We start from the raw sequence: 26,128 nt of genomic DNA on the forward strand, positions 1-26,128 counted from the left end.
ATAAGACCGGTCTTCAAGAAACACAGATTTCATAGATGTGTAAACAAATTGTTGTAACATCGTATGGTAAATTTACATAGCTACTCAGAGAATAAATGCATTGTTTTTCCTAATAATGACTGTAGTGATAACAGCAACAAATAAGAAGTAGAATGGAGGAAGTAGGAGGAGAAAGAGCCCACGTATAATAGGTTGCCCTGAGACATATTACCCAGAAATGTGTGCCACACCAGCATCATTAATGATAAGTGGCTAAGCAATTAAGCTGGTCTGTGGTGGTGGCAGAGACCAGGGTTGTGTATGGATCTTGGATGTAGGAATAGAATATATATGTGACAAGGCCCTTCAATGCAGGATAGAAATAAGAGCAGGAAGCAAATGCGGATGTGCAATGGGTCACGGGTTGGTTACCCATACCCTGATGCAGCAAAACTCCAAATGAATTTCAGGATGCTAAATTTTAACTTGGATACCCAGGTCATCATAAAAGTGGGAGGATAAGAAAAGTATTATTTACTATTTTGTTAGCTATATTTATAATTTTTAAATGGCATGCATACTAAGAACCTTTATTTTCTACGTTAGTCCCAATTCCACCCACAGACTGTGTGTGTCTGGGAGCCTAGTCATCAGAGAGCCACAGGCTTCTGCAGGCCAGGCTTCTGGTTTCTTTGGTAGTGATATCCCCTCCTAAGCTTTGCAGACATTTGACTTATTTGTTTCCAGTTAGTTCCTTACAAGTAACCACAGCCAAAAGCTTCCTTCCCATCCCTCTTTCTCTAAGTTTCATTGTATCTACCTTGAGATAATTTGAAACATTGAGTTTAAAGGGATAGACAATGCTGTTTATCTGTCTTTGGCACTAGGTTTTCTCCTAATTTCTGCATAACATATAATAAGGAAGAGGTATTAATGGCCTAAGTCCTCACCCTTATAAAAATTGTTTCATCAGCACTACCCCTAATAACTAGCCCGATAACCACCTCTCTTTTAGAATTCTGCTAAATGTAACAAAAAGAAGCCAGAATAGGGGCACCTGGGTGGCTGTCATTAAGCGTCTGCCTTGGGCTCAGGTCATGATCCCAGGGTCCTGGGATCGAGCCCCGCATCAGGCTCCCTGCTCAGCAGGAAGCCTGCTTCTCCCTCTCCCACTCCTCCTGCTTCTGTTCCCTCTCTCGCTGTCTCTCTCTGTCAAATAAATAAAATTTAAAAAAAAAAAAAAAAAGGAAGCCAGAACACATTAACAGTGTAATTTTTTTTCAGACAGTTGGGCTAGATATGACCTGCCTTCCAAGGTATTACAGAGTTTTAACGAATGTTTTCTTTCTTTTTTTTTTTTTAAGATTTTATTTATTTATTTGAGAGAGAGAGAATGAGAGACAGAGAGCACGAGAGGGAAGAGGGCAGAGGGAGAAGCAGACCCCCCGCTGAGCAGGGAGCCTGATGCGGGACTCGATCCCAGGACTCCAGGATCATGACCTGAGCCGAAGGCAGTCGCTTAACCAACTGAGCCACCCAGGCGCCCTTAACGAATGTTTTCTTAAGGCACACATGGATCACCAGCTTTCCAGCCTACAATATATGTGCCCTACCCCTCAAGACCAAATGCAAAGCTAAAGGCATAGGTTTTACATATCTGTTACAACAGTAGCCCAGTTCTAAGTATCAATTACTATATTAATTATAGAAAGCAAACTCAATTGCATGAGACCCAAAATGCAGGGCTTCAGCAACACTCAAGTTCATTTCTTTCTCTGGGGATTCAAGGGCAGCTTTGACATTTTCACTGTGTAACTTTCAATTCTAAGTCTAAAAGTGACTATTCCAAGTGATGAAAAGTAGGAAAGGGGCAAAACAGCACAGATGCATTCATCTTAATGATAAATCACAGAAACAGCACATATACTTTCAATTTCCACCCAGCTGGGCAGGACTTATTTACACGGCCACACCAGGCTGCAAGGACAGCTGGAAAATGTAGTCCCTACATGTGGAGCCATGTATACTGCTAAAATGGGGAGCATTCTGTGACTAAAGAAGAAGAGGGTGGGCGCCTGGGTGGCTCAGTTGGTTAAGCGACTGCCTTCGGCTCAGGTCATGATCCTGGAGTCCCGGGATCGAGTCCCGCATCGGGCTCCCTGCTCGGCAGGGAGTCTGCTTCTCCCTCTGACCCTCCCCCCTCTCATGTACTCTCTCTCATTCTCCCTCTCTCAAATAAATAAATAAATCTTTTAAAAAAAAAAGAAGAGGGAATGTCTAGTGATGAGTAATCAGCAGCGTCTACTACAATGACCCACAGGTCAGAATAAGAGTCAGGAGAGAAAGAGGGAGTAAAGAATTCGCAGAGAGAAGCGGTACAGATGATGAGGTAAGGACCTTATCCTGAGCTGGTTTTAAGTCTGACACCCCAAAGCTGTCAGTTCCATAGAAGAGTTCCCCCTATGCCAAGTCCTCCCTTGTGTCTGCTAAGAGGATGTTTCTCGAAATTATACAGAAACCCATCTGCCCCTTGGAGGTTTCAATGATTAGTCTCATTTTCCATTGTTTTGTTGGACACATTCACCACAAATAAGGAGGTTTTCCCGTGAATGTGTACTAGGAGCTCAGAGGAGCGCAGAGAAGGGGGATAACTAACATAATCTGGATTTTTTTTTCTATAAAAAGGTAGGACTTCCCGTGACTGCAAAAGGAATAAAGAAGAGCAGATAAAGGGAGTCAGGCCTCTGTGAAGATTGATCAGAGGAGTTGCCCCTGATACTCAGACTTCGCTGGTCTGCACGACCTCAGAGGATGACTCAGAGTCCCCCAGGTGGCTTAGAAGGACCAGTGTACACAATGAGGATCTCAGGTTGAACTTCAACCAGTTCCTTAACCTCTCTGCTCCTCGGTTTTTTCATCTCTGAAATGTGGACATTTACCACAGAGGGTTATTTTGAAGATTTCAATGAGAGGACGATTATGAAGTACAAAGACACTGCGCTCTGCAAAATGTGCATGTCTAATAAATATTACCTAAAAACATGTATCATGATGCTCTTATTTAAATCACAATAGAGGACATAAAAGATAATCTATCCATAATAATATTTTTCACTGCCTCTAACATTGTGCCTGGAACACAGCAATCATTCAATAAATGAATGAATGAGTAAATGAAAACATTTTGAAACCCATTCAATTAACCAAGGGTGGTTACACAAGGTTTCCCTGGCTTCTCAAGTTTCTTAGTGGTTCTTTAAATAGTGGCTCAAAAATGAAGAAGTTATGTTAGAAATGTGAGCCAATGTACATAATTCTATCTGAACAAAGAAAGTCAAAACTGCTTATTAATTTACAGTGAAGCCTTCCTGTCAGTCTGGGAAAACCAAACGTTCCACAGCATCCTTAAGTTTCTTTAGGAAAATGGAGCCATCTACAGGCCAAATCAATTCACTATCAAACAAACTCAATCCTTGCCTTTGTAACCATAGAACAGTAACATTTTTCCTTTAATTTCTTATTAATCTTATTTTTATTTCTTGTTACTCTCATTCTTCTAAATATATAGATGGAGTTCTAAAGCATATCCAGAATACAACCAGTCTTTATTACCTCCACCACCAGCTTGTGCAACTATCACTTTTCCTAGATCAATGAAATAATCTAACTAGTCCCCTGCTTCTGCCTTTGACCCATTATAGTCAATGAACAACGGAGTCAGAGGAATCCTTTCACAGTAAATCCCTCAAGTATCTGTCCACTGAATTTAAAAATGAATGAATGGCCACCATAAATCATACACAATTCCAAGTATGGAATGGTGATAAAGCGATAATAAAGACACGGTGCCTTTTTTGCAAAGAAAACAGAAAAGCATCCAGAAAAATCATTAAATCCTCTGTAGGAAACATAAGAGCAGAATGACTGATGAGGAATGATACAACTAACCCTTAAAATGAGAGAGCATTGAAGTTGGTTCTTGAAGGACCAGTAAACTGACATCTTACCTTTGGTCTTTCCAATCAAAAAGGAATAATTTAGGAATAATACAACAAGTTGCCATTTATTAAGGATTGACTCCTTACAAGATACAATGCTAAGTACTCAGATGTGTGACCTCACTTCATCCTTGCAACCATCCAAATCATTAGGCATGTTATCCCATTTTGCCCAGGCAGAAACTGAGAGTTACAGAGGTTAAGGAATATGCCTAAAGATACACCTCTAGTCAACAGTGGATCTGAGAGATGAATCCAGCCTGTTAGGGGAACCTGCACTCTTTTTTTTTTTAATTGTTATGTTAATCCCCATACATTACGTCATTAGTTTTAGATGTAGTGTTCCATGATTCATTGTTTGTGCATAACACCCAGTGCTCCATGCAGAACGTGCCCTCCTTAATACCCATTACCAGGCTAACCCATCCTCCCACCCCCCTCCCCTCTAGAACCCTCAGTTTGTTTTTCAGAGTCCATCATCTCTCATGGTTCGTCTACCCCTCTGATTTCCCCCGCTTCATTCTTCCCCTCCTGCCATCTTCTTTTTTTTTCTTTCTTAACATATATTGCATTATTTGTTTCAGAGGTACAGATCTGAGATTCAACAGTCTTGCACAATTCACAGCGCTTACCAGAGCACATACCCTCCCCAGTGTCTATCACCCAGTCACCCCATCCTTCCCACCCCACCCCCCACTCCAGCAACCCTCAGTTTGTTTCCTGCAATTAAGAATTCCTCATATCAGTGAGATCATATGATACGTGTCTTTCTCTGTTTGACTTATTTCACTCAACATAATACCCTCCAGTTCCATCCACGTTGTTGCAAATGGCAAGATCTCATTCCTTTTGATGGCTGCATAATATTCCATTGTATATATATACCACATCTTCTTTATCCATTCATCTGTCGATGGACATCTTGGCTCTTTCCACAGTTTGGCTATTGTGGACATTGCTGCTATAAACATCGGGGTGCATGTACCCCTTCGGATCCCTACTTTTGTATCTTTGGGGTAAATACCCAGTAGTGCAATTGCTGGATCATATGGTAGCTGGGGAACCTGCGCTCTTAAGGACTAGGCAATATTCCCTCTGTGAAAGGCAGAGACAGAGATCCTGGTGACAAAGCTACAGCAAGAGCAAAAGGTTTTTCAGTATCTATTTGACAGGCCTTCCCCTGGCATAGTCCTGGAGCTTTAAAATGACTGTGATTATTTAAGCTCACATTTCTAACATGACTTCTTCCCTGCCAATCCCTGCCTCAACATAAATTTTTGACACTGCAAACACACATATACACACAGAGATATAGCTGCTGCATGAGACTATGACACCAAGAGCTCATAACCACAGCATGAGCCCCATATGGGCAGGCACTATGTCTTGTCACCGTTCTGTCCCCAGCACGCCATGATAGGCATATAGTGGATGCTGAATAAATGAACAGATGAACTGAGACTCCAACTGCATTTTAAATATCCAGTTAACAATTGAAGGTAAAAAGTACCATCAGAGGACAGATTGCACAACAGATTATACCAGATGCCCAACAGTTGACTGCTTTTATTGTAAAGGATTTGAGCCTTAAACAGGCAACTGAGGACTTGGAATTAGCTAAATTAGGTTATAGTTCAGGTGAGTCTTGTTCATTTTAAGTCCAATTTTGTAACTGTACCTATCACCAACTTTGGTCAGGGATCTGCATAATACATATATGCTTTGCTGGTAATCATTCAAGCACAGCTTTTTTTTACTGATAGCGCCAGTGGCTACCACACCAGGGGGCTGGCCAAGTGACAAGAGCAGGCCTTGAGCTCCAAAGGTTATGGTGAAGCGAACAAAGGCCCTGAAATGAGAGGAAATGGGGCGTCTCAGAGTTCATGAACACCAGCCCACCAGGTTGGAGTCCCATCAGGACTCACTCAGTTTCAAGTCATAGCAATCCTTCTCAAACTGGCTGAAACAATGATTGCCTCCTGTAATTGATATGTTCAAGAGATGTGGCCAATTTGGGAACCACTAGGCCCAGTGCCTCAAAAAAAATGTCATCAAGACATTGCTGGTCTCTCCAGCTCTTGCTTCAGCATTTCTCTGCATTCTCAGATAGATTCCCGGGCGAGCCAGCAAAAGTGGTTTCCAGCAGCTTCAAACTTACATCTATTCACTTAGCAAGCCTGGTGAGTAAAGGGGCCTCTTTCCCACTCATTTTATCTGATAAGTCCGTGGATTCCCTCTGACTGGCCCTGCTTGTGTCACTTGCCCATCCCTGAATCAAACACTGGCCAAGATCATGCAGCCAGTTCTCTGATTTGTCAGGATTGAGATGTGTATACCTATAGCTGGAGTCCAAGGATGGGGTCATCTCTGCCTAAATGATGTAGACCCAGAGTGGAAGAGAACTGATTCTCTAAGTAAAACTTGAGGTTTCTTTTACTAGAACAAGGGATGCAGGGAGGTGGGTGGGGAGGGGAAGCAATAGACAAAAGGATATGAACACCAGGTGCCGAAAACATGCAAAAGCATGTTGAACGTGACCTGACTACAACTGACCCCCTAACTGAATTAATTGGCTTGGGAGTGTAGAATGGGAGAGGAAAAGAGGACATTACACCTGTTAAACCACAAAGCAATACTAGGCATTGCATTAAGGAGGAAGTTTGAGTAAATTGCAACTTAGTGACAATGCTTCAAAGGGGCATCATTCCTTCATTTATGTGCATGAAAGAAGGAATGAAAGAATAAACAAACGCAGAGCAACTTTTTAAGGTAGGCATTATTTATCCCATTTAACAATTAAGGAAAATGAGGTACTAGAGGCTGAATAGCTAAGTTCTTAGTTAAGTTCTTAGTTAAGTCAGCAACTAAGAATTTTAGTGGAGGGCTCAACTTCTAGGTCACCATTCTTATATGCTCCGAAAACGGGGTGCATTAAAATGAGGCTTATTATTGTGAATAGTTTTTGTGTGTGTGTGTGGTTTTTTTGGTTTTTGTTTTGTTTTGTTTTGTTTTTAAGAGAGAGAGTGTGGGGGGGGGGAGGGGCAGAGGGAGAGGGAGAGAGAGAATCCAACGCAGGGCTCAATCTCACCACCCTGAGATCATGACCTGAGCTGAAATCAAGAGTTGGACGCTTAACCAACTGAGCCACCCAGGTGCCCCAACTATGAATAATTCTTAATCCTAAAATTCAAAACGGTGGCAGGGACTTTCATAATAAAAATACAGCTTCAATCTGGACTCTGTCCTGTACTAGCCAAGGGTTCTTAGGCAAGCTAGCTCATTTCTTTTAGCCTCTGTTTCCCCATCTGTAAAATACTGGTAATAACCCCCTTTATTGTGGAGACTAAATGAGATAACCTATGTAAAAGCACCTGGATCACATCAGTACAATTAAATAAATAAGCTATATAATACTAATTAAATGAATGTAAGATTCTTTTTTAAAAATAAAATAGAAACCACAGTCCATGCTTTAAAATAAAACAAAAGAACACCACCAACAACAACAACAACAAAAACAAACACCTTAGTTTGGCTTTCACTCCATCACAAGTCAAAATCATCCCCATGCTGTTACTCAAGTTAATATAATTACATACAAGGCAAGGAAGAGGCATTTCCTAAGCATATAATGCATAAAAACACGGCCCCCACTAACTCATTGGATCCTGAAAGCAATTTGGGTTGAGTTTAACACCATTTGCAACCTCTCAGACTTCAGAAGCTTTGAATCAGCACTGTGCCACCTTGCCGCAGATTGGACCCAAGTATAAAAAGAAAAAGAAAAATCAAACCATAACCTTGGACTCCATCCAGGGTCTTGTCTTGAGATTAAAGTCTTAGAAAATGTCTCTCTTCTGTGAAATAAAGGAGTAATCATATCCTTGCTCATGTCAAACCTCGACAGTCTGTTCACTCTTTTCCTGTTCTGGTGTCAACTCCTTGACCCCAAGTCATGACCTGTCTAGCCTCTGGATGGCTTCACTCCCTTCAGTTCAATGACTCTCCTCACCACCCTCCTCCTCCTATCACCCATCAGCAGCCAAAGCTGTCCTGCACATGTCTACTGCCCAGCACACACAACAGGACAAATAAACACCAACAAAGGGAAATACTGATAAATCGAACATAGTAAAATTAACTATTTCTGTTCATCAAAAGATATCACTAAGAGAGTAAAAATGCCGGAGAATGTATCTGCAATATAGAAATCTGACAAAGAGCTTGTATTGAGAATTTTTTTAAATCTTTTTTATGCTAATAAGAAAGGACAACCCAATTTTTAAAAATAGGTAAAAGACTTCAGTAGATATTTCACACAAGAGGAAATCTAAATGACAATAAGCACATGGGAAGGTGCTCAACGTTACAAGACATTAAAGAGCTGCTGATTCCAACCAAAGTGAAAACATTTTACATATCCATAAAACTGGCAAAAATTTAAAAATAACCACTGAATGGATCAGTGTTAGTGTGCCAAAAACTGGAACTTTCATATCTTGCTGTTGGAAGTGAAAACTGGTACAACTACTTTAGAAACTATTTGATGCTATTTACTAAACCTGAGTATATATCCCATGACCCAGTGATTCTTTCTCTAAATTATTTTCCCAAAAGAAATGCACTGTGTTCATTGAAGTACAAAGAATAGATAGATGATAGATAGATAGATAGATAGATAGATAGATAGATAGATAGATAGATAATAGATAGATAGATAGATATTAAAAGCAGCATTGTCCATGAATAGTGGAAAAGAAAATTGTGGTAGTATAGTCCTATAATAGAATATAAAACAATAAAACAAAACAAACTCCTGCTTCATACATGATATGAATGAATTTCAAAAACATAACAAGCAAAAATACATGATCTAAGATCCCTTTTATATAAAAATCAAAGAGGGGGGAGAAACTAATGTAGGGTAATAGAAGTTAGTACAGTGGTTACTTTCGGTGGCATAAGGGGCTAACTGGAAGAGGCAGAAGTGGGGATAGCATGGTGCTGTCAATTTTCTCTATTTTTATCTGGAGCAACACTGGTGTTACACAAGTGTGTTCACTTTGTAAATGTTTATTGAGTTGTAGCTTGAGATCTGTTCAGTTTACCAAATGTAGGTTGTACATCCATAAAAAGTATACTAAGAAATCCACATCCTTCTTGATGCCTCTAATTAAGGCTCATGAGTTCCTTTCAACCAATTCTGTGACTTTAGAATAAGCTTATAGGGCGCCTGGGTGGCTCAGTTGGTTAAGCGACTGCCTTCGGCTCAGGTCATGATCCTGGAGTCCCGGGATCGAGTCCCGCATCGGGCTCCCTGCTCCGCGGGGAGTCTGCTTCTCCCTCTGACCCTCCCCCCTCTCATGAGCTCTCTCTCTCTCTCATTCTGTCTCAAATAAATAAATAAAATCTTTTTAAAAAAAAAAAGAAGAAGCTTATAAATATGATTGGAATGTACTCATCTACACAGAACATTTCCATACCCACAAAACCATTTAAAAAAAATACATCTATTTTATTGTTGGCAATTCAGCTTTCATTAAGCAATGGTTTGTGGGAATCATCATGCACAGAAATGGGAAACAAGAGGCCAAGAGTTCTTAAAACAGTCAACATAATAGTAGCAAATATGTACAGATTACTTACTGTACAATAAGCAATGTGCTAAGGACTTTAGGTATACTATTTTATTTCATCCTCACAATAAACGTTTGAAATAAGTACTGTTCGTATCCCCATTTTACAGGTTAAAGAAACCGAGATCCAGAAATGTTAAGCAGCTTGTCTAGGTCCACACAGCTAACGAGTGGCTAGAATGAGGATTTAAACCCAAATATGTCAATTTACCTTGTCAACCCCGTGGACACTAACTTCCTCTGACCTCCTCCTCCTTGGGAGGCAAAGAGACAGAGGAAGTGGGAGATACAGTCTCCCTTCCCTCTCTCCCAGGGAAGAACTTCACAGTTAGGCGATAGGTAGCAAACAGTATAGACATTTCGTTTCCAGAGCTCCATTTTGGCTAGAAGCACATAATCTGTAATGGGGTGGTGTCCTCCACGTGAGAGGCACCTCTGCATGATGGAATGCGAAGAGAACACACAGGCTCTGGTGCCCGAGAGATCTCACAGCTCTCCGTCTAGTATGCCCTCCAACAAATCTGTTTCTTTCTTTTTTTTTTGGTTGTTCCTACCTCTACCTTTATTTATTTATTTTTTTTATTTATTTTAAAAATATGGAACGCTTCACGAATTTGCGTGTCATCCTTGCGCAGGGGCCATGCTAATCTTCTCTGTATCGTTCCAATTTTAGTATATGTGCTGCCGAAACGAGCACACAAATCTGTTTCTTTATCTATGAAATGAAGGTGAGCAATCTTCTTCATAAAGCTGTTGGGTGAATGAAAATGTCAGATGTATTAAACTACTGCAATTTGGGGAGGTGTTCTTTCTTTTCTTTTTTATTTATTTATTTTTTGGTTAGTTGTGGTTTTGTTGTTGTTGTTGGTTTGCTGTTGGTGTTGTTTGTTTTACCCCGTGGAGCACAGCCTGTGTTGTCTCACACACTCTCTTTTCCCTTCGAAACCTCCCAAGCCCTGGAATGCACTGCAGACAGGTGATTTCACTTAAAAGATCATGCAGTTTTTAAGTTAAGCTTTCTCATACCCTATCCACTGCACAAATTGCCTTAAATTCCTTTTGCCATCCCTTTTTCTGTGACCCAGTCCAGATAATTTGGAGGAACATTCAAGTATCTTTATTTCTCTCCTTTGAAACTTAGAACCAATGTTCAGATGCTGCATTTCTGCTCCCTTTTCTTCTGGATCTCATCCTGACCCTTTTCGTAATAGAGAATCACATAATTATAGCTTCCACTTACACAGCACCTTCTTTGTGACATGTCTACATCTTCAGTCATCCTTGCCCAAAACCTTGTTGCTCTTTCCCTTCCTTTTTTGCACAATTTGCTGCCATCATGCACCCAGTCCCCACAATTATACCCTCAGAGTCATCTGTGGTTCTCTTCTCCCCTTCAACCCATAAAATCATTCCTTCAAGACAGATTCTGAGTTCAGCCTCCCACTTCAAATCTTTCCTACCACTGGCAGTTTTGGACATCTGGATCTTTTCACCCTTTCATTATATGTGACGTCTTCTCAATTGGTCCCTCTGCTTCCACCTCTCCCCTCTCCTTGTTTAGAGATCTCTTGTCTACATCCTTATAAACTCTAAGCTCCTGAGATGGCAAAGAAGGCCTGGCCCTCTCTACGCTTCCCTCTCCAAGTGCATTTTGCACTCTTGTCTTCGCACACCCCATGTTCCTGCCATCCTGACATTACCACCATCCCTTCCTTTCATGACCCTTTGTGCAAGCTGCCTGATTGTCCTCCTCCCAACCCTACCCTTTCTGGGAATCCAGCAATCTCTTACATATCCTTCAAAATGCTGCTAAATGTAACTCTCTCTGCAAAATCTCTTCTTCCCCATTGCCGACAGCCCAATTGGTTCGTTTCTACTCTCAGTTCCCAAAGTACTTAATATGTTGAATTGCGATACCAATTTTTGAATTCCTGCCATTCCTCAGGCTCAAACGTTGTGTCATATGTATGTTTATATCCCCAGTGCTTAGCACTGGGATATATAGCTGTTGGGGTTAGAAAAGGTTTCAAAAAGGAAAGTCTATGCAATACGAATGAATGAATGAAGTTTTTTACAAATCCAAGCCAAAACATCCAACTTGAAGAGATAACTTAGAACATACAAATGTAAAAGCTGCACTGGAGAATGAGAAGCTGATTCATAGGAAGAGTGCTCACTTAAGAATCCATACACCTGGGATGTTATTCCATCTATGCCATTCACTAGCCATGGGGCTATAAAGGTGTAATTATACCCTCGGGACTCTTAGACTCAATGACGTCTGACAACCTTTCCAGCTTTAAGATACTAAAAGGCTTGATAAAGAACAACAAGCTAACAATGACCTAAGTCTTTCTCCACACTTGTCAGAGTTAATTCACATGTTACTGAAGTTCTATCATACACAAATCCCTTTCCTGAGGCCAGAAGGAGAGAGCCACAGCATTTCTCAGCAACAATTTTAGGGACACATGAAAAAGGAATATTGGCTCAGAAGCAAAAGAGAAAGGACATCCTTTGGATGTGAGACAAACCACATGAAGTAAGAGGAAGTGCCTTTTTTTTTTTTTTTACAAGAAGATTGGAGCCAACCCCTCAAAACAAAAAACAAACAAAACAGGACAAAGTAAAAGTCCATTCCAATGCAAAGCAGTTTTATTTAGGGGCAGTCAAATGGTGCAAAGATCTTGCTGAGTTAGACCCAGAAGCTCCACATGCAAAAGAGACAGGAATTTTAACTTTGCACACATGGTTTTGCTATTGCCAATTATCAATATTTGTAATTAGCCTTGTCCTTTCTGGCCTGAGTTAGAACATTTTCTGGTTTCAAGAACAGGAATTCTCTAGTTTAGATTTTGGAATGGGGGAGGGGTGGCATTGAAATGATGCGTAAAGGAAGGCTGCTGAGGATGGTATCTATGCTCTCAGCATTAGGGAAAGCCAGGGATGGTGAAAGTCAAGTTTCACGGAAACCCTGGAACAACTACCATTATGACCTCCCCAAGACCAGAATGTTAACTGGAGACACAAATTTCACCTAGCAACATCTCTAGTACTCAGGTAAACTGCTTGTATCTTTGGCAGCCCAACTTTGGTATACCCTACTGTCCACTGTTAGCATGACTCAGTTATATCCTTTGCCCCTTATGCTGTGTGACTTTCAACATCTACAAACTCACGTGTTGTCTCAAGTCTCTTAATCAGATATTTTCCGAAGGGAGGATCTGAACGCTGCTCCAGTCTTCACATTCTCTCCGACCCTTACAGCATTTACACAATACCACTGAGTAGGTTGTTGGCCAGCCTGTGGATTTTTCACACTTGAGTCTCCACCCTGCTTCCAGCAGCTTTGGCCAGAGTAGAATGGTCAAATGGATCAACGTTGATATTTACAAAAGAAACCCCTTGGAAAGATATTTTGGGTGAGGTAGGCATTCTTGAGACTTGGCCTGTCCAGGACATAACCAGGGCCCACTTGGATAGCAGGGGACAGCTTTCCTTGTTTTAAATTGGAAGAAGCTACCAGCAACTCCAGACTCCTCTGAACATATGTTCAGTGTCCAGCAATCCCTCGGATGACCCAGTGACTGAGGCCAACAGAAAGCCACTTTTCAATGTTTTCTGCATCAGTCAGCTGTATTGGTTAAACTTCTGTATCAGTTGGCTAAGTTGCGCTATACTATGTTCCCCGAAACCTTTGTGGCTTACAGAGGGTGATTTCTCTCCCATGTGTGTCCCTCATGGGCTGGCTCTGCTTCTGCTCTGTGTCATCTTCTCCCCAGGAACCAAATTGACAAAGCATCCTCTATCAGGACTACACATTCCAGTTTATCCAACACAGTCCTAGTCATGCCTGTTGTCCTGGAGAAATTATTAATAGCCTATCTTTTCACTCTCAATAGCGTACTCTCTCACTTTCAAATATTCCTGGTTTGGACAATAAATTACATGTCATCTTTCCTATCGAGGTTATTGATGATTTCCTGGCAAAGGAAAAAGAGATGTGGCAAAAACACAAACTGGCTCTTAAAAGTTTCTGGTCAAAAATGACTCAAGTCACTTCTGCCCACATTTCATCGGCTAAAATCCACTCCTGAGTTCAGTATGGTGAGAACATATAATTGCCCCCAAGGAGGGGCAGCAAATATTTTGAACAAAATACAACCTACCAAAGTGAACAATGGAAAACATGAAGACAAACTGAAATGATATAAACAGTTTGCCCAAGGCATGTGTGTGGAAGGGGTTAAAGCGTAGAATTAGCATCGCTTCACTTCTGCAATTTTATCAATTTTCTAGGCTTGTCCGATGCCCTTCTTTTACAAGATGAAAAAGACTGGAGCCCAGGAAGGGAAGTAACTTGCCCAAGTTCCCAGAAGTCTGTAGACTAGTCCATGACCTGCTAGTGTGAGAGTATAGGCATCCAATGGAAGGAAAAGCAGTTTGGTGATAATATAAACCACATATGTCTAAATCTAAAGCAATCCCAAGCCCCTAGACTTACATAGACTTGACAGAGGTAAAATTGGCATGGTCCAAAACACAGTAACTGAGAGAGTGCCCAATAACGCAAGAAACTCTGTAGGAACTCAAAAATTATTCAACTCCTCTTTCATGAGGGAATTTCAGAGAATGTTCTCACCTTATATTGAGACATTTTTGACATTTCTGAGTCTTACCTCCTTCTTGTCACTAGGTGACCTGACTCTCTTTTCTGCCCCAGGGCCCAGCTTCATGGAGATCAGTAGTTCTAAACCTTGGTTGCAACCCCCATGCCCTGTCTCCACCTCTCCCCAAAGATTCTGATTCAGGTGTTAGGAGAAGAGGTGCTGATAAGTAGCACTATTTAGAAGCTCCCAGGTTATTCTAATTTATATCCAGGACTAAGAATCACTAATGTAAGATTTTTTTTCAATATTCCATGGACCAGGGTGATAGATTTTTGGTCTAGCAAGCCACTCAGTAAGGAGATTCATATACTGTGATGGACTGAATGTTTCTGTCCTCCCTAAATCCAGATATTGAACCCCTAACTTTGGTCTAGAGCTGGTTCCACCACTTAACTGGCCATTGGATATTGGCTGGATCATCTCTACATATTGCTTTCCCATCATAAAGGAGAGAATCAAAACAAATGCTTTTTGTAAGGTCCTTCTTCTGGGGCGGGAGTCACACAACCACCTATATGGCAGAAATTCTAACCCACTTTATAAAATGTATTAAGCTTTTCCAAAAATGACAAGGCCCAGGACTCTCCTCTTCTTCCCAACACCAAATTGGTTAATTGGTCCAGTCCAAGGCAGGTGAGGTCATTGTATTGATCTTTTCTAAATCTCTCTAGAAGATTCTAATGAGCAGCCAGGATTGAAAAGTATGAGCTATTTATAAATGTTTACCAATGAGAATATAGACTCAGGTGAAGTCATTTGCTCAAGATCACTTAGCTTTCAAGTGGCAAAGCCAGAACACAAACTCCACTTGTCTAGCTGCAAAACCCCTTCCACTGTAGGTGGTACAAGAGCTCCTGGCATATAATCAGCTGCTCTTTGCTATTTCCAGAACTTTGGTTGCTCCTATTTGAAAGTGTACTTGGCTGACAAATCAGCCACACTCACCTATCAGCTGCTGCAGGGGTCGGGACAGAAACTTTGGTTTCACTGTGGAGCTGGGGTCGGGATATTCTTCCATCTGTGCCCAGGAGGATACACGGGTCTTCCATACCTGAGGTTAAAAGAATAAGACGCACAGAGACTAATTGTGAATTATAAATAGGAAGGTTTATAGATCTTTCTGGTTTGCGTTTCCACATAGAACTATTTTCTGGTGCACTACATTGGCATTTTGATTAAAGTTACATTCTTGGCTTGTTCTTCAGTTGTAGCAACACACAGATTTCTGTCTACATGTACTATTAACTGTCATCTGAGCTTCCCACGCAATGCAGTTGGTAATTACACATTCTGCAAGCCGAGTGTCACAACCAATTAACTTGACAGGCTCCACTGATTTGGATAGAAATGGAGGCTGTACAAATCTGTTTTGTGGTGTCTCAGTATAAACAGAGAAGTGATTAAGTGAAAGGATGACAATAAAATAATTCTGGCTCAAACCCAGGCACATAAGGAGTGGGTAGAAAGATTTTGAGCATTGGAACCAAAGAGACCAAAGTTCAAATCCCCATCTTGCCACTTCCTAGTTGAATGGCCTGACACAAGTTACTTAGATCTACTTTTATTTTTAATTTCATATTTACCCAAAAGGTGCATTTAAAAAAAAAATGTGTGTGTCTCTTAAACAAACAAACAAATAAATAAATACCTTTATGTTCAACAGACCAGCTTAAGAAGTAGAACTGACCAGCACTCAAAGCTCCTAGAACTTTACTGGTTCTCATACCCCTTTTCTGCCCAGTGGTAACTCTGAGCCTCTCTTCATCATCCCCTTTTTTCTTCTGTAGTTTCCCCACCTGTATATGAATCCCTAAATATATTTATATTCTGCTTACCTATTCTGAACTTTAGAATCATATATATAACTTCTGTGGCTTACTCCATTTATTCCACACTATGTCTAGGATTTGTTCACACTAATGCACATGGCTAGAGATTATTTCCTTTCACTACTATACAGCATTCAACTAATTGAGTATAAAACAATGTTTGCAACCATCCTACTGGCAATGGCCATTTCAGATCCCTGGTATTATAAACAATATTAAAAGAAGGATTTCTGTATAATTTCTCCCAGTGTACCACTGTCAATTTTTCTAGAGCAGGAGTTGACAAACTACAGCCCAAGAGCCAAATCCAGCTTGTCATCAGTTTTTGGCAAATAAAGTTTTATTGGAAAATAGCCACATCCACTCACTTGCTTATTGCTTATGGCTGCTTTCCTACTACTACACACAAGATCCCATTTGCTCTCCTGAATGGCTCCTCCTTTCCCCTGTCCTCAACACAAAAATCCTATATCCCTCCACTCAAAAAGGTCTAATTTTCTCTCTTTTGCTTTTTTAAAAAGTCATAGTCTTTGTAGTCCCTTAAAGAACCAGCCTAAATTACTAGCAACTGATTTTACAAAATAACTTCCATTTCTTGAAAGCAAGAACATTAAATTTCAAACACTCTGAAAGGTAAAGGGAAATCATTGTGTTCATGTGGGGATAGTAGTTTAGGCATGAATGAGGGGACAAGAGTAAAGAATGCTATTTGGAAATAAAAGCGTTGTTCTTTTACAGATTTTTGCCTCCCACTTCCTATACTTCATGCTTATTCTCACTTAGGGGCAATCATTCCTAGAAATAATCCCATTCCCTCTCCCTGTAGCAATTTGGTCTAGAAACCACCAAAAGATGATTCCTTAGGAAACCAGATGTGTGGGCTAGTCTGACCAAATGTGTGCCTAGTACAAGAAGAATGCCAAGAATCTCCCATCATGTGAACTTTGGGAAGGGATTTCACTGCCTCCCATCTTTAAAAGAGATTCCAATCCCATGCCTCAGAGCATCAGTGGGCAGTCCTGGAGGTAGCTTCATCTTGAAGCCTGTTATTTGCCTCTGGTAGAAATATGTTACTCTCCAGTAAGTAGTAAGTGTGGTTTGTGGAAAATCCTTAGAACTTAATGCCATAGAGACAAGACCTTGGGAAATCTTAGCTCCCTTGATACCCAGACTTCTCAGATAGGTTCAATACCCAGTTCCTGCTCTGACATGTTTTAATTAAGTCACCTGGTTACTCATTTCCATTATTTTTTTCAACAAGTACTTTAAAATAGGCAGCAACTAGGTGAAAGACATAGTACAGGTAGAGGTAAAGATGAATCTGAAATAGCTCTTGACCTTAAGGATAGCATGACCTACAATATTTGCAGAACTTGGGGCAAAATGAAAATGCAGGGTTACTTGTTGGAAAATTCTTAAAATTTTCAAGATGGTGATAGGTGGTGGCATAGCATTCAACCAAGTATGAAGTTCTTCTAAACATGGGGTACTGTGTAATTCATGCCCATGAAGCAACCCTCATAATCTAGTAGATGAGCTAGATACACAAAAGTAGCTATGTTACAAAGAAAGAATGATAATAATGTTAAATGTGTATACAAGTAATATGGTATAATCATGTACTTCTAAAGGTGAGTCAGGATAGGCAATCCACACACAGTATGAGGTATTTAAACTGGACCTTTATAGGTAGAGAGTATGACTAAATGCATTCTTGACTGGGGAACATCAAAAGAAAAATTTTGTGATGCGATAATGTTCGCTTTGACAGAATAGAAACCACAAAGGTTAGAATGGAGAGTGCTGTAGGTGATGTGGAAGTGGTGAACATAGAAAGGTCACTTGAGGTCAAGTACTAGGGTGTACTGAGACCCTGAATTCTTTAAATATTGACTTTATCTTGAATTGTATATGCTTAAACTTCCAAGATTTTTATTAAGTGGGAGAATGACATGATTAGCTCTAGATTCCAGAAAGAAAAATAACTCTGGTTGTATTGTAGCAAATAGATCACAGAAGAAAGGACCCAGAGACAGAAAACTATTAGGAAATAGTTAACACCCAGGGCAATATGATGATGCTTTGTGTTATAGATGTAAAGGAGACAGATGGAAGACACTCCACAGTGCCCTTCTTTCTTTGAAAAAGAAATTAAATACATCCACATCAGTGTATATAACCCAGAAAATGACCCAAAGCCTGGCAGAAGAGACTCTTCACAACTAAATGTAGAAAAGAGGGGAGGAAAGGCAGAGACATAGTGGGGAGTGAAAGAGACCCATGGGACCATCCTCAGGAGGGAGGGGCACCATAGGCACAGAGAGGGGAGAGACCAGACCCCACATCAGGCACCCCCGCGTGGGGGACCCACAAGGGAAGATTAATCCCCATCACCTCTGGCTTTGAAAACCAGAGAGGCCTAACAATTAGTGGGACTTAACACCTGGAACTTTCAAAAATCAGCGGCTCTGCTCTGGGAGAAACAGGAGGATGGAGTCCCTGCCTTTAAATGGCACAACAAACAGCCTTGCTAAGATATAGCACAGAAGTTGCAGTTTAAAAAGTGCCTGGGGTATATGGGAAGGAGATTTATTTACTAATGTCAGAGCATATGCTGGAGAGGCAGGGATCTTTGGGAGACTTCTCCAAGAACAAAAGAGCTGGCAGTCACCATTTCCTTTCCCCACGCCCCAACCTAGATACACAGACATTTGCAGGAAATAGCACAGTGCCAACTCTCTCCATCTATTGCTAACAGTGTGCCCTGCCCCAGCGCTGTTCTGTGGACATGACCCCTCCATCCCAGCCTGGCCTCACAGGAGTTTCCTGGGTGGCTACAGGTCCACTCCCACAGCAAATCACTATGGATCTTGCTGGCACCATGCACCCCACCCATGCATTCTCCTGCAAACCTAACACTTCCAACATGCCCTTGGCTGGAGCCCATCCAGAGCAGTGCCACAAACCTGGCAGCATGCAAGCAGCCCCAACAGGAACCAGAACCACTCAAAAGTGACTCCTGCCCTAGGAAGGGGTAAGATAACCACACACACACCAGTCCAACTGTGGCCCCAGCAGTGGGTTGGGGGCAGACATCAGGTCTGACTTCAGGCTCCAGCCACCAATGCAAGCTTGTCAAGGGGGGCAACTGGGTGGCTCAGTTGGTTAAGCATCTGCCTTCAGCTTGGGTCATGATCCCAGGGTCCTGGGACCGAGCCCCACATCAGGCTCCCTGCTCCACAGGGAGCCTGCTTCTCCCTCTCCCACTCCCCCTGCTTGTGTTCCCGCTCTCACTATGTCTCTCTCTGTCAAATAAATAAATAAAATCTTTAAAAGAAAGAAAGAAAGAAAGCTTGTCAAGGGACAACACAGGGAAAGTGCCCTGTAGTTTGGTGCTACTGCATCTCTGACAAATACCTCATCTGACTCAACTCGAGCCCAAAGCGGCTCCAGACTAGCCCACTAATAACACAGGAAACAAACCCACAATGGGCAAAGAGAGCCTCAACAGACAACTGGACAAATGTGGCAAATGTGGTTCAGCCACAACAGTAGGGCTCACTCAACACACATAGGAGATACCCCCTCAGCACCTGGTTCTGAGGTGCTGGTTCACAGGGCACTACAGGACCTCTTCTTCATAAGGCCACTACTTTCAAGAGCAGGAGATGTAGCCGACTTTCCTAACACATAGAAATGACACAAACAAATGAAGAGACAGAGGAATACGTCTCAAATGAAAGAACAGGACAAAATCACAGCAAGAGAGCTAAATGAAACAGACATAAGTAATATGCCTATTGGAGAACTCAACACCCAAAGAACAAATAATCCAATCAAGAAATGGGCAGAAGGCATAAACAGACATTTTTTCCAAAGTAGACATACAAATGGCCAACAGACACATGAAAAAATGCTCAACATCACTTGGCATCAGGGAAATACAAATCAAAACCACAATGAGATACCACTTCACACCAGGCAGAATGGCTAAAATTAACAAGTCAGGAAATGACCAATGTTGGAGAGGTTGTGGAGAAAGGGGAACCCTCTTACACTGTTGGTGGGAATGCAAGTTGGTACAGCCACTCTGGAAAACAATATGGAAGTTCATCAAGAAGCTGAAAATAGAGCTACCTTACAACCCAGCAATTGCACTACTGGGTATTTACCCCAAAGATACAAATGTAGTGATCCAAAGGGGCACCTCCCCTCTGATCCTCCCCTTCTCGTACTCTCTGTCTCCCATTCTCTCTCTCAGATAAATAAATAAAAAATCTTAAAAAAAAAAAGAGCTATTATTATTAAAAAAAAAAAAAAAAAGAAGGGCGCCTGGGTGGCTCAGTTGGTTAAGCAACTGCCTTCAGCTCAGGTCATGATCCTGGAGTCCCGGGATCGAGTCCCGCATCGGGCTCCCTGCTCAGCGGGGAGTCTGCTTCTCCCTCTGATCCTCCCCCTCTCGTGCTCTCTGTCTCCCATTCTCTCAGATAAATAAATAAAAAATCTTAAAAATAAAAAAAAGAGCTATTATCAAAGGGGCACCTGTACCCAGTGTTTATAGCAGCACTGTCCACAATAGGCAAACTATGGAATGAACCCAGATGTCCTTCAACAGATGAATGGATAAAAAAGATGTGGTATAGGGCGCCTGGGTGGCTCAGTTGGTTAAGCGACTGCCTTCGGCTCAAGTCATGATCCTGGAGTCCCAGGATCGAGTCCCGCATCAGGCTCCCTGCTCAGCAGGGAGTCTGCTTCTCCCTCTGACCCTCCTCCCTCTCATGCTCTCTGTCTCTCATTCTCTCTCTCTCAAATAAATAAATAAAATCTTTAAAAAAAAAAAAAAGATGTGGTATATATACCAATGGAATACTACTCAACCATCAAAAAAAAAAAAGAAATCTTGCCATTTACAATGACATGGATAGAACTAGAGGGTATTATGCTAAGTGAAATAAGTCAATCAGAGAAAGACAATTATCATATGATCTCACTGATATGTAGAATTTAAGAAACAAAACAGAGTATCATAGGGGAAGAGAGGAAAAAATAAAACAAGATGAAATCAAAGAGGGAGACAAATCATAAGATACTCTTAATCATAGGAAACAAACTGAGGGTTGCTGGAGGGGAGGGGGGTGAAGGTATGGGGTAACTGGGTGATGGACATTAAGTAGGGCACATGATGTAATGAGCACTGGGTATTATATAAGACTGAGGAATCACTGACCTCTGAAACCAGTAATAGATTGCATGTTAATTGAATTTAAACTTAAAAAATCTTGCTTCCAAAAAAAATAATAAATAAATTAAAGTAATGACCATAAAGATATGCACTGGACTTGAGAAATGAGTGAAGGACCTCATTGGGACCCTCAATGAAGAGATAGAAAACATAAAAAAAAAGAACAAATCAGAGATGAAGAACTCAATAACTGAAATTAAAAATCCACTAGATGAAATAAACACTAGACTAGAGGAAGCAGAAGAATGGATCAGCAACCTGGAGAACAAAGTAATGGAAGGCAATCAAGCTGAACAGGAAAGAGAAAAAAACAATAAAAAATGGAAATATACTTAAGGAAATCAGCAACACCATCAAGTATAACAACATTCACCTCATAGGGATCCCAAAAAGAGAAAAGAGAGAAAGGGGGAAGGAAATTTATTTGAAGAAATCATAGCTAAAAACTTCTCGAATCTGGGAACAAAACAGAAATCCAGATCCAGGAAGCACAGAGTCACCAACAAAATCAACCCAAGGAGGTCCATCAAAAAACAGCAGGATACACATTTCTTTAATGTACACATGGAACATTCTCAAGAATAGATCACATATTAGGCCATAAGACAAGTCTCAACAAATTTGAGAAGACTGGATTCATATCACGCATCTTTTTCAACTACAACTCTATGAAACTAGAAATCAACTACAAGAAAAAATCTAGAAAGAACAAAAACACATGGAGGTTAAATAACATGCTACTAAACAATGAATGGGTTGACAAAGAAATCAAAGAGGAAATAAAAAACTATATGGACACAAAGGAAAATGAAAACACAACAGTTCAAAATCTTTGAGGTGCAGCACAAGCCATTCTAAGAGGGACATTTATAGCAATACAGGCCTATTTCAAGAAGCAAGAAAAATCTCAAATAAATAACATAACCTTACACTTGCAGGAGCTAGAAAAAGAAGAACAAACAAAACCCAAAACCAGTAGAAGGAAGGAAATAATAAAGATTAGAACAGAAATAAACAAAATAGAAATTAAAAAGACAATAGAAGAGATCAATGAAACCAGGGGCTGGTTCTTCAGAAAGATCAACAAAACTGATAAACCTTCAGCTAGACTCATGAAAAAAGAGAGAAAGAGAGGACTCATAATAAACAAAATCAGAAATGGAAAAGGATAAATAATAAATGATACAACAGAAATATAAAGAATTATAAGAGAAAATTATGAAAAATTAGATGCCAACAAATTGGACAAACTGGAAGAAATGAATAAAATCTTAGAAACATATAATCTCCCAAACCCAAAAATGTCTTCTTCAAGAAGAAATACAAAATTTAAAGACTGATTACCAGCAATGAAATTGAATCAGCAATCAAAACACTCCCAACAAACATCTAGGACCAGATGGCTTCACAAGTGAATTCTACATTTAAAGAAGAATTAATACCTATTTCTCTCAAACTAATCCAAAAAACTGAAGGGAAGGAATGCTTCCAAATTCATTCTACAAGGCCAGCATTACCCTGATACCAAAATCAGATAAAGACACTACAAAAAAAAGACAGCTACAGGCCAATATCTCTGATGAGCACAGATGCAAAAATCCTTAATAAAATATTAGCAAACTAAATCCAAGAATACACTTAAAAAATCATTCACCACAATCAAGTGGAATTTATTCCTAAAATGCAAGGGTGGTTCAATATTTGCAAATCAGTGTGATACATCATATCAAAAGAGAAAAGATAAAAACCATATGATAATGTAAATAGATGCAGAAAAGGCATTTGACAAAGTACAACATCCATTCATGTTTTTAAAAAAAACCTTCAACAAAGTAGGCTTAGAGGGAACACACTTCAATATAATAAAGGCCATATATGAAAAAAAACACAGCTAACATCATACTCAACAGGGACAAACTGAGAGCTTTTCCAAGACTAGGAATAAGACAAAATGTCTACTTTCTTTTTTTTTTTTAAGATTTTATTTATTCATTTGAGACACAGAGATGCAGAGAGAGACAGAGAGCATGAGCAGGGGGAGAGGCAGAGGGAGAGGAAGAAGAAGGCTCCCTGCTGAGCCAGGAGCCCGATGTGGGGCTCGATCCCAGGATCCCAGGAACACGACCTGAGCTGAAGGCAGACGCTTAATCATCTGAGCCACCCAGGCGCCCCCAAAATGTCTACTTTCATCACTTTTATTCAACTGTGTACTAGAAATCCTAGCCACAGAAATCAGACAAGAAAAAGAAATATAAAATGAATCCAAATTGGTAAGGAAGAAGTAAAGCTTTCACTATTTACAGATGAGATGATACTGTATATAGAAAACCCTAAAGACCACCAAAAAACTACTAGAACTGATAAATGCATTCAGTAAGGTCACAGGATACAAAATCAATACACAGAAATCCATTGCATTTCTATACACTAATAATGAAGTAACAGGGAAATTAAGAAAACAATTCCAATTATAAAGGCACCAAAAATAATAAAATACCTAGGAATAAACTTAACCAAGGTGGTGAAGGATCTGTACTCTGAAAACTATAAAATATTGATGAAAGAAATTGAAGACAACACAAATGGAAAGACATTCTATGCTCATGGATTGGAAGAACAAGTATTGTTAAAATGTCCATACTACCTGGAGCATTCTACACATTTAATGCAGTCCCTATCAAAATACCAACAGCATTTTTCACAAAACTAGAATAAATAATCCTAAAATTTGTATGGCACTACAAAAGACCCCAAATAGCCAAAGCAATCTTGAAAAAGAAGAACAAAACTGGAGGTATCACAATTCCAGATATCAAGATAGACTACAAAGCTATAGTAATCAAAACAGTATGGTACTGGCACAAAAACAGACATAGAGATCGATGAAATAGAATGGTGAGCCCAGAAATAAACCCACAATCATATGGTCAATTAATTTTCAACAAAGGAGGCAAGAATATGCAACTGGGAAAAGACAGTCTCTTCAACAAATGGTGTTAGAAAAATTGGACAGCTACATGCAAAAGAATAAAACTGGACCACATTCTTTCACTCTACAGAAAAATAAACTCAAAATGGATTAAGAACCTAAATGTGAGATCTGAAACCATACAAATCCTAGACAAGAGCACAGGCAGTAATTTCTCTGACACTGGCCATAGCAACATTTTTCTAGATATGTCTCCTGAGGCAAGGGAAACAACAGCAAAAATAAACTACTGGGACTCCATCAAAATGAAAAGCTTCTGCACAGCAAAGGAAACCATGAACAAAATTAAAAGCCAATGGGAGAATGGGAGAAGATATAGGCAAATGACATATCCAATAAAGGGCTAGTATCCAAAATATATACAGAACTTATAGAATTCAACACCAAAACGCCCAATTAATCCAATTACAAAATGGGCAGAAGACATGAACAGACATTTCTCCAAAGTCATGCAGTTGGCCAAAAGACACATGAAAACATGCTCAACATCACTAATCATCAGGGAAATGCAAATCAAAACCACAACGATATCACCTCACACCTTTCAGAATGGCTAAAATAAAAAATACAAGAAACAACTTGTGCATTGTTGGTGCAAATGCAAACTGGTGCAGCCACTGTGGAACAGTATGGAGGTTCCTCAAAAAGTTAAAAATAGAATTACCATACAATCCAGTAATTCCACTACTGGTATTTACCCAAAGAATATGAAAATACTCATTCAAAAAGATATATGCACCCCTGTGTTTATCACAGTATTATTTACAGTAGTCAAATTATGGAAGCAACCCAAGTGTCTATCAATAAATGATAAAGAAGGTGTGGTATACATATAAATATGATGGAATATTACTCAGCTGTAAAGAAGAACGAAATCTTGCTATTTGCAATAACATGGATAGATCTAGAGGTTATCATGCTAAGTGAAATAAGTCAGTCAGAGAAAGACAAATACCATATGATTTCATTCATATGTAGAATTTAAGAAATAAAACAAAAGAACAAAGAAAAAGAGAGACAAGCCAAAAAACAGATTAACTATAGATAACAAAGTTACCAGAGGGGAAGTGGTTTGGGGGATGGGTAAAATAGGCAAGGGGAATAAGAGTACACTTATCATGATGAGCACTGAGTAATGTATAGAATTTTTGAATTACTATATTATACACCTGAAACTAATATAACACATATATTAACTAGAATAGAATAGAATAGAATAGAATAGAATAGAATAGAATAGAATAGAATAGAATAGAATAGAAAGAAAGAATAGAATAGAATAGAATAGAATAGAATAGAATAGAATAGAATGAATAGAATGAATAGAAAAAGAGAACTCCTGGGAATTTATGTTTCTTTTTTTTTTTTTTTTCTTAAACTACTGAGGTATGATTGACATATAAGGAACTGTGCATATTTATGTTTTCAACTTGATGAGTTTGGGTACAAATATATACCCATAAAACCATCACCATCATCAAAAACATACACATATACATCACTTCCCAAAATTCCCTCCTGCCCCTCTTTAACATTATTATTTTGTGTGTGTGCATGTGGTAAAAACACTTAATATAACATTTACCCTCTTAGGAAATTTTAAGTACACAATACAGTATTGTTGGTTACAGGCACTATGCTCTATAGTAGGTCTCCAGAATTTACTTACCTTGCATAAATGAAACTTAATACCCTTTGACCATTACTTCCCCATTACCCCTCCCCACAGCCCCTGGCAACCACCATTCAACTCTGCTTCTATGAGGTTGACTATTTTAGGCTCCA

General features: G+C 39.9%; 1 non-coding gene across 1 annotated transcript; it reads right to left on the minus strand.

Moving 5' to 3' along the window:
* Positions 1-10,203: 10,203 nt before the first annotated feature.
* Positions 10,204-10,310, minus strand: LOC123860595 (U6 spliceosomal RNA). The gene has a single exon (XR_006794724.1). It is a non-coding gene; the product is annotated as a U6 spliceosomal RNA (small nuclear RNA).
* Between the last annotated feature and the right edge of the window lie 15,818 nt (positions 10,311-26,128).

Source organism: Mirounga angustirostris, unplaced genomic scaffold, assembly GCF_029215605.1.
Source record: "Mirounga angustirostris isolate CCGP_5_RB_7025 unplaced genomic scaffold, mMirAng1.0.hap1 SCAF_4, whole genome shotgun sequence".
NCBI classification, from domain to species: Eukaryota; Metazoa; Chordata; class Mammalia; order Carnivora; family Phocidae; genus Mirounga; species Mirounga angustirostris.